Here is a 9,577-nt window from a genome sequence, read left to right as displayed (position 1 = left end):
CAAACACCCCTAGGAGAAGAACATGAAGAAGAAAGAAGAAGGACAAGAGACAACACCCTAAATCCTCCATCTTGTCTCCTGTTCTCTAAACTACTTTTTCACCCAGTGATTTAAGAAACTTTCTAATCTACACATTTACACTTTTCCTATCTAACTTTAACATTTGTTTTCATGTGTCACCATGTAAACATGCACATGAATTTCATATTATATGAAATTCAGTGTTTCCTTGAATCCTAGAACTAAATATTAAAAACAAGGGCACACAGTCTGTATCTCAGACTCCAACATCTGCCCCTCTCTTTTTAAAAAAAAAAACAAAAAAACAATAAAGAAAATCAACCTAAATCTTTTATTGGATTACTTTTCAAGAAGGGTTATTTTTCCTTCATTCATGTTTTAACAAATGAGGCTTTAAAATATTCATTTTGCCACTTTTTCACACGAAACCCAAAGTTCATCGCTCTCGCACGCGGGATCAAAGGCGTTCAGCCATCAACTGCGGTCTCGATACGGTTCACATCTGCGTGCTCGCTCTTCTGCTCTTTGGGCCGTCTGTTTGTCTCTGCAGCTGATGAGTTTCCAGGTTCTTCTCTAGGAAGTTACTTCTGCTTTAAACCTGTGAATACACAAACATACACTTTCCTCCAAATTATTAATTGAAATGAATTTTTTAATCTTTTTGCTTCTGAACTTTTGACCAGAACCCAAGAATTCTCTCTCAACTTTGCTTGAGTCTTGTTAGAACAATACCTGATAATTGATGGAACTGGCTTCGTAAAAGACTTGTTTAAAAAGGACCGTTCAAGAATTATTTGCAATAGATATAAGATCTTTGCATTTTTTCCAAAAATTTAAGATTTATAAGGTTTTTATACTTCTGAGGCATAGCCTTGGTTCCCCCCCTTTTTTTGTAATTAAGTAAGGTATTTGTTTTTTTTGTTATGACAATGAAAAACCATCAAATTAAAACACTTGCACATGTATACACATATAGGAAATAACACTTTTACAGAAATCAAAAACTTATTAAGAAGATTCATAATTAATATTATGCAATATTAAACTTATCTGAATAATCTGTAATATGAATTACTAAATATACTAAATATACACTCTCATCCCAGAGTCTGTCACTGCTGATAAATCAATGGAAGATTGGAAAATCATGTCCAGATAACAATTCTCCAAGCCCGTTGTAAAATCCAGCTGCTATATTAATTCACTAATTGCCAAGTCCAATTGACCTGAGTATTGTTTTGATGCAGAAAACTTCTGGGTTTATTGGTAAATTCTCTATCCAGGTAAAGTCAAGGCTTGGCCAGAGCCTTAGGCCTCATCTGGAAAGATGTCTCTTAAGTCATTTTCAAAGCAAGGGGTTTAAAAATAGCAGCTATAAGATGCTTAAAACACAGCAAACTTTTAAAAGGCATTTGTATAAAACAATGATCAGATGTCTTAGGTAATTGACTAATTAAACCATTCAGTAGTTAATATAATCTGAAGTTTCTTTCATAACCCTTGACTTTCAACCATGACACATTTTCTTAGAATTCTGGAAACTAAAATAATAAAGCTACATTGGATTAGGTAAATGCAAATCTTCTTAAACAAGGAAAAGAGTAAAAACCAAGACAAAAAAACTCTGTATAGAAGCAGCTGCATAACTTATTTACCAAGATGCATCTGTAGTGAGAAAACAAAAAAATCTCAAATGACACGTGTCTAAAAGGTAATTACACAAAGATATATTAAAATATGTATAAAGCTGCCTGTAAATACAATGACACTTTATACATAATGCTCATCATAGAAATCTATAAATTTACATTATAGAATGAATATGTCATCAGTGAGTGTCTGAGGAAATCAAGATAATAAATTTAAAATATTCACGTCTTAGTGACTAAAAATGAATTAAAGTGAAAAACTTTAAAATTTTTTGTAAATAACAATCACTAAGTTTTTAATGCAACTTTTAGAAAACTAAAACTGTAGAGATTATAACAAACAATAGAACTTCTAATGAAATCACGGGTGTCACAAATTGCATTCACCTCTATTCTTAAGCAGGTGTTCACCAGAGTTCTGTCACCACTGTTTCAGTTGTAATTATCTTCATCTCTATAGGAAAATAACTATGCATTTTAAACAAATGTCTTCAATAAAACATAAAGAAATTTAAATTTTAACTTGTTAAAAAATAATTATGATAAAAGGAAGTAACAAAACTTAACGTCAAAAAATACTAAAGTTATAACTTAAGTAAAAAACACTCAAACTTAAACATAGTGAAATTTAACTTTGCTTAATGTTATTAACACAATCTATATTAGATGAAAACACAACTTAATCTTACTCTGTTATTATAAAAGAAGGCAATTAAAAGTTTGGTATACACTTCTTTGAACACAATATAACAGGAATATTGATTCACTATAGAGATTATAGGGATGCAACAAATTTATCACCATTCTATGTTATCTGGTTTTGAGAATAACTTATAATAACTGCACATGTTATTAAAAATACCATTCGTAACAAGAATTTGCTTGGTATACGCTTAAATTTGTTAGGATTTTTAGAATTCAGTTTTACTAGAGAAAAAATACAACACCACAGATTTGGTAATTTGCGATTCAGCTTTTGTAGTACTTTTCAGAAACATTAAGTTTAACTTTTTTGACTAAAATCTAAAATCCAAATTGGTATATACGCTGTTATACAGGTTTGTTTTTGGTTTTTTTTTAAATAACAAAAGGACTCACATTAAAATTTCTTTATTAAAATTGTGAAAAAAATACCAAGCAAATGGGTAATATATGGTTAATATAACTTTGAGATTACTGAAAACTGTATTGAACTAAATCTACAATACACTTACTCAAATGAAAGGTTAAAAATGAAAGAAACCTGTCATTAAATCCTTTTTCTGTAGGATTAATCATATGATTTTTCAACTTAATTTTAAAGAAATGCGTCTTGTAGAAACTGACTGTAACTACAGTAATACTGCTTGATCACTCTATATCATACAATACTACATTATCGGTAGATGTATAGAGAAGATAACATTTTCAAAACTTTCATGTATTGAGAATACTGAAACTGAAGAAAAATCTTTTAAATTTCTTGGGATGCATAAATATAATTTTCTATGTTATTCTGTAAAAACAAAACCAACAGCTATCATTAGAAATACAACATCTATATGTATTCTATTATGCAACATTTTTAAACTTTTTGATCCATTTTTGAAGGCACTTCAATAAGGGCTTCTTTCTGAAGCTTGTGACTGCTATAATTTGCAGATAAGCCAGTAATGCATCTTACAATGCTTTTGATTTTTACTTTTCGACTATTTTTCTGAAACCATTCCAGAGATGCTGGAGTTTGTATTGACATGTCCCGTAACCCTGAGTCCATGTCTCTGGGAGGATTCGTAGAGTGAAAGAACTGCATTACCACGGCTGTGCTCAAAAGACTCTTGGCTTTGTGTGGTATCCAGCGAATCAATCTGCTGTGGTGAAGCTGTTGTTTTTTCCAGCTGTTGTTGCTCTGCTGCAGCTGTATTGCAAAGCGAATTCAATTTTAAAAGTGCCGCTGCAGCGCTCGGTGCACGCCGAGGCTCGGTTTCTCCACCCGCCTGTGCCCCGGCTCCGGGCCGGGCACGGAGGGACGGGACCGCGCCTCCCTGTGACGTCACGGGCGCCCCGGATGACGGCTGGCCTGGGGGCGGTGCCGCAGGCGGGGTCTGGAGCTGCGGCTGTGGTTGCGTCACTGCTGACGTCACGTTGACTGACAGCTGTGGCTCCAAGCCCACCCCTGGCAGGCGGGGCGCAGGGGCCGCCGTGCCCGTGGAGGTCCCGGACCGCTCTGGGTCGGGCCGAGCCCTTCCGTACCCTCCCAGGGGGGATAGGGCTGTCCACTCCACCCCCCTAGGGCCGGAAAGGGACTCGGCTGCCGGCACGCAGGCGGCCAAGGAAGTTTCCCCTCCCTCTTCTGCCTGCAACAGTATACCGGGTGCTGGAACAGTTTCAAGAGAACTGAGACACTCTTGCAAAAGCTCTAAGACCCCTTTTTGCAGATTCTGCCCGCGTTTTAGAATCACCTCCTCGTCTCTGTATAGTTGTTTTTCTGGGCTTTCAACAGGCTTAGACATTCTCTTTGCTAAGGTAGATTTCAGGCTGACACAGACTTTACAGCGTGCGGTAACGAGCATTCCGCATTTGACTGAAACAAACCCTTCTGTTTTTCTGGACCCATAGTGTCCCTTGCTTGAGTTTCAGAGTCCCATTTACTGGCGATGACTTCATAAGTCACTGCAGAAGCCGTTAGAAGTTCAGCTGCTACCTCGTCTCTAAGAGTGGTTTTTTCATATACTCTCACATTTATCTTCTCCCACAGGCTTGGGGTAAAAATTTTGTCTGAATCCACGTTAGGGAATTCTACCCGTACCCAGGATAGAAGGCTTTTAAGCTCATCCGTGGACACAGAGATCGGGTGCTCCTTTACCATAGCTTCCAAAATAGCCAAAACCTCCCCCTCAGGTCTGGACATGTTTCCCTTTTGACGGCTTACCTGACCTCAGGGTCAGCTTTCTCTCAGCTCCTCTATCTGTGATCCGTTCCACAGCTCACAGACGTCTGGCTTGGCTTGTCCGCTCTCACCAGCACCGGGATTACCGAGATCTTTTTCCCCTTTCCAGGGAGTTTTCCAGCTTTCCGCTGTCTTCGCTTTTTTCCTTTTTTTTTTTTTTTTTTCAACAGGAGCCTTCAGTTCAAAGTGCCCCAAGTTTGGGAGCCACTTGTCTCTTTATGGCCTTTTTGATTTGGGTTCTTTTTCCCTTTGAACTGAAGATTGATGAGAGGGAGCATGGTTTTCTCTCGTTCGGTCTCAGTTGTTAATTTTTTCTTATCAGCATTACAAGGTACAAGGAGCTATGTGCACTATGATAGAAAAGGGGTAAAATGGCTAACAAAGATCTTCTTCAAGGTCTTTTATATGTCCATTTACCCAATTAACAGGTGCCAACTAAATTATTTTTCTTAGTGACCCAATGACCCAACACCTGTGTGCTGCACTCTGACATTTTCTACCCAATCACCTACTACTACCCAAACACCCCTAGGAGAAGAACATGAAGAAGAAAGAAGAAGGACAAGAGACAACACCCTAAATCCTCCATCTTGTCTCCTGTTCTCTAAACTACTTTTTCACCCAGTGATTTAAGAAACTTTCTAATCTACACATTTACACTTTTCCTATCTAACTTTAACATTTGTTTTCATGTATCACCATGAAAACATGCACATGAATTTCGTATTATATGAAATTCAGTGTTTTTCTGGATCTTATAACCAAGTATCAAAAACAAGGGCATGCACTCTGTATTCCAGACTCCAACATTTGCCCGCTCTTTAAAAAAAAAAAAAAATCAACCCAAATCTTTCAAACCTTTTCTTTGATTAATTTTCACTCAGGGTTATTTTTCCTTCTCTCATGCCCTACGCACCAACAACAGAACTGCTGCTCTGTTCTACAGAGCGCTCTGCCTCCAGTTTTGAACATCAGTTAACTGACCACTCAAAGCTAGAGAAATAGATCTAGGTTGCTTACTTAACCAGTAGCTTAATTTGTCTAATTCCTTTAAAGTTTCTGCTGAAACTGCTTGAATTGAAAGCTGAGTTGTTATAAATCTCTATCTGAAATTTCATGACTCAAACTCTTCACAATCAAGTGTGACTAAGATTGATATAAGGTTACAATAAGATGTTGACTCTTTATATAGAACATAATAAATAAAAAGAAAAATTGAATATTATACCAAAATCTATTTTCACTGAGATAAGGTATACTTTCTTTTGAGTTAACTAAAAGAAGCGATGCAGGTGAAATCGCATCACAAAGCGATCACCAAAATGATACAGCTCACGGGGGATACCTGATTCACCTTCATCTTCAAGGACTTTATCTCTCATGCAGGTTTCTGAATCTTGACACAGTTCACACCACGCTTTAACAAATGAGGCTTTACAATATCGATTTTCCTACTCTTTCACACGAAACCCAAAGTTCATCGCTCTGTCATGCGGGATCAAAGGCGTTCAGCCGTCAACTGCGGTCTCGATACGGTTCACATCGGCGTGCTCGCTCTTCTGCTCTTTGGGCCGTCTGCTCGTCTCTGCAGCTGATGAGTTTCCATGTTCTTCGCTAGGCAGTTACTTCTGCTTTGAACCTGTGAATACAGAAACTACACTTTACTCCAAATTACTAACTGAAATTAATTTTTTATCTTCTTGCTTCTGAACCTTTGACAGGAACCAAAGAATTCTCTCTCAACTTTGCTCGAGTACTGTTAGAAGAATACCTGATAATTGATGGAACTGGCTTTGTGAAAGACTTGTTTAAAAAGGACCGATCAAGAATTATTTCCAATAGATATACAATATTTGCGTTTTTTCCAAAATCTAAAATACATACATAGCGTTTCCACGCTTCTGAACCGCAACCCGTTTCCTCCCCCTCTCTTATAAACAAAGGTAAAATATCCACTGTCTTGTTCTGACAATGAAAAACCAAAGTAAAACACATGCATATGTATAGATATAGGAAATAAAACTTTTACAGCAATCAAAAAGTGATTAAGAAGATGCATAATTAATATTATGCGATATTAAACTTATCTAAATGATCTGTAATATGAATTGCCGAATGCACTAAATATATACTCTCATCCCAGAGTCTGCCACAGCTGATAAATCAATGCAAGATTGGAAAGTCATGTCCAGATAACAATTCTCCAAGCTCACAGTAAAAATCCAGCTGCTATATTAATTTACTAATTGCCAAGTCCAATTGACCTGAATATTGTTTTGATGCAGAAAACCGGATTTATTTGTCAATTCTCTATCCAGGTAAAGTCAAGGCTTGGCCAGGGCCTAAGGTTTAAACTGGAAAGATGCCTCTTAACGTATTACTGAAACAAGGTTCTCAATAGTAGCAGCTATGAGATGTTGGAGTCTGAGATACAGACTGTGTGCCCTTGTTTTTAATATTTAGTTCTAGGATTCAAAGAAACACTGAATTTCATATAATATGAAATTCATGTCCATGTTTTCATGGTGATACATGAAAACAAATGTTCAAGTTAGATCGGGAAAGTGTAAATGTGTAGATTAGAAAGTTTCTTCAATCACTGGGCGAAAAAGTAGTTTAGAGAGCAGAAGACAAGATGGAGAATTTAGGGTGTTGTCTCTTGTCCTTCTTTCTTCTTCACGTTCTTTTCCTAGGGGTTTTTGGGTAGTAGTAGGTGATCGGGTAGAAAATGCGGCAGTGCAGCACACAGGTGTCGGGTCATCGGGTCACTAAGAAAAATAGCTTGGTTGGCATCTGGTAATTGGGTAAACGGACATATAAAAGACCTTGAAGAAGATCTTTGTTAGCCATTTTACCCCTTTTCTATCGTAGTGCACATAGCTCCTTGTACCTTGTAATGCTCATAAGAAAAAATAAACAACTGAGACCGAACGAGAAAAACCAGCCTCCCTCTCATCAATCTTCAGTTCAAAGGGAAAAAGAACCCAAATCCAAAAGTCCTTTAACTAGACAAATGGCTCCCAACCTTGGGGCACTTTGAACTGAATGCTCCTGTTGAAGGAAAAAAAAAAACAACCCAACAAAAAAAACCCAAACAAACAAACAAACAGAAAAAAAACCCAAAAAAGAGAGAAGACAGCGGAAAGCTGGAAAAAAAAGAAGACAGCAGAAAGCTGGAAAACTCCCTGGAAAGGGGAAAAAGAAGATCTCAGTAATCCCGGCGCCGGTGAGAGCGGACAAGCCAAGCCGGACGTCTGTGAGCTGTGGAACGGATCACAGATAGAGGAGCTGAGAGAAAGCTGACCCTGAGGTCAGGTAAGCCATCAAAAGGGAGCAAAAATATGGGAAACGTGTCCAAACCTGAGGGGGAGGTTTCGGCTACCTTGGAAGCTACGGTAAAGGAGCACCCGCTCTCTGTTTGCACGGATCAGTTTAAAAGCCTTCTATCCTGGGTATGGGTAGAATTCCCTAACGTGGATTCAGAAAATATTTTTACCCCAAGCCTATGGGAGAGGATAAACGTGAGAGTATATGAAAAAACCACTCTTAGAGACGAGGTAGCGGCTGAACTAACGGCTTCTGCAGTGACTTATGAAGTCATCGCCAGTAAATGGGACTCTGAAACTCAGGCAAGGGACACTATGGGTCCAGAAAAACAGAAGGGTTTGTTTCAGTCAGATGCGGAATGCTCGTTACCGCACGCTGTAAAGTCTGTGTCAGCCTCCCGGAAATCTACCTTAGCAAAGAGAATGTGTAAGCCTGTTGGAAGCCCAGACAAACAACTATACCGAGACGAGGAGGCGATTCAAAAATGCAGACAGAATTTGCAAAAAGGGGTCTTAGAGCTTGTGCAAGAGCGTCTGAGTTCTCTTGAAACTGTTCCAGCGCCCGGTCTGCTGGTGCCGGCAGAACAGGGACGGGAAATTTCCTTGGCCGCCTGCGTGCCGGCAGCCGAGCCCCTTTCCGGCCCTAAGGGAGTGGAGTGGACAGCCCTGTCCCCCCTGGGAGGGTACGGGAGGGTTCGGCCCGACCCAGAGCGGTCCGGGACCTCCACGGGCACGGCGGCCCCTGCGCCCCGCCTGCCAGGGGTGGGCTTGGAGCCACAGCTGTCAGTCAACGTGACGTCAGCAGTGACGCAACCACAGCCGCAGCTCCAGACCCCGCCTGCGGCACCGCCCCCAGGCCAGCCGTCATCCGGGGCGCCCGTGACGTCACAGGGAGGCGCGGTCCCATCCCTCCGTGCCCAGCCCAGAGCCGGGGCACAGGCGGGTGGAGAAACCGAGCCTCGGCGTGCACCGAGCGCTGCAGCGGCGCTTTTAAAATTGAATTCGCTTGACAATACAGCTTCAGCAGAGCAACAACAGCTGGAAAAACAACAGCTTCACCACAGCAGATGGTTTCACTGGATACCACATAAAGCCAAGAGTCTTTTGAGCACAGCCATGCTAATGCACAGTTCTTTCAATCCTCCCACAGACATGGACACAGGGTTACGGCACATGTCAATATCAAGTCCAGCATCTCTCTCGCGGTTTCAGGAAAATAGCCGAAAAGCAAAAATCAAAAGCATTGTAAGATGCATTACTGGCTAATCTGCAAATTATAGCAGTCACAAGCTTCAGAGAGAAGCCCCTATTGAAATGCCTTCAAAAATGGATCAAAAAGTTTAAAAATGTTGCATAATAGAATACATATAGATGTTGTATTTCTAATGATAGCTGTTGGTTTTGTTTCTACAGAATAACATAGAAAAAGATGATACTTACGCACCCAAGAAATTTAAAAGATTTTTCTTCTGTTTCAGTATTCGTAATACATGAAAGTTTTGAAAATGTTATCTTCTCTATACATCTACTGATAATGTAATATTGTATGATATGGAGTGATCAAGTATTATTACTGAAATTACAGTTAATTTCTGCAAGATGCTTTTCTTCAAAATTGAGTTAAAAATCATATGATTAACCCTACAGAAAAA

At 39.4% G+C, this 9,577-nt stretch overlaps 1 long non-coding RNA gene across 1 annotated transcript; it reads right to left on the bottom strand.

The window, feature by feature from the left end:
• Positions 1 to 465: 465 nt before the first annotated feature.
• Positions 466 to 4,719, bottom strand: LOC131585864 (uncharacterized). Its single transcript, XR_009279056.1, has 3 exons — positions 4,582 to 4,719; positions 2,058 to 2,124; positions 466 to 619 (listed from the first exon to the last, which is right to left on the bottom strand). It is a non-coding gene; the product is annotated as an uncharacterized LOC131585864 (long non-coding RNA).
• Between the last annotated feature and the right edge of the window lie 4,858 nt (positions 4,720 to 9,577).

Source organism: Poecile atricapillus, chromosome 17, assembly GCF_030490865.1.
Source record: "Poecile atricapillus isolate bPoeAtr1 chromosome 17, bPoeAtr1.hap1, whole genome shotgun sequence".
NCBI lineage: Eukaryota > Metazoa > Chordata > Aves > Passeriformes > Paridae > Poecile > Poecile atricapillus.
This window is presented reverse-complemented; position numbering and strand designations above follow the sequence as displayed.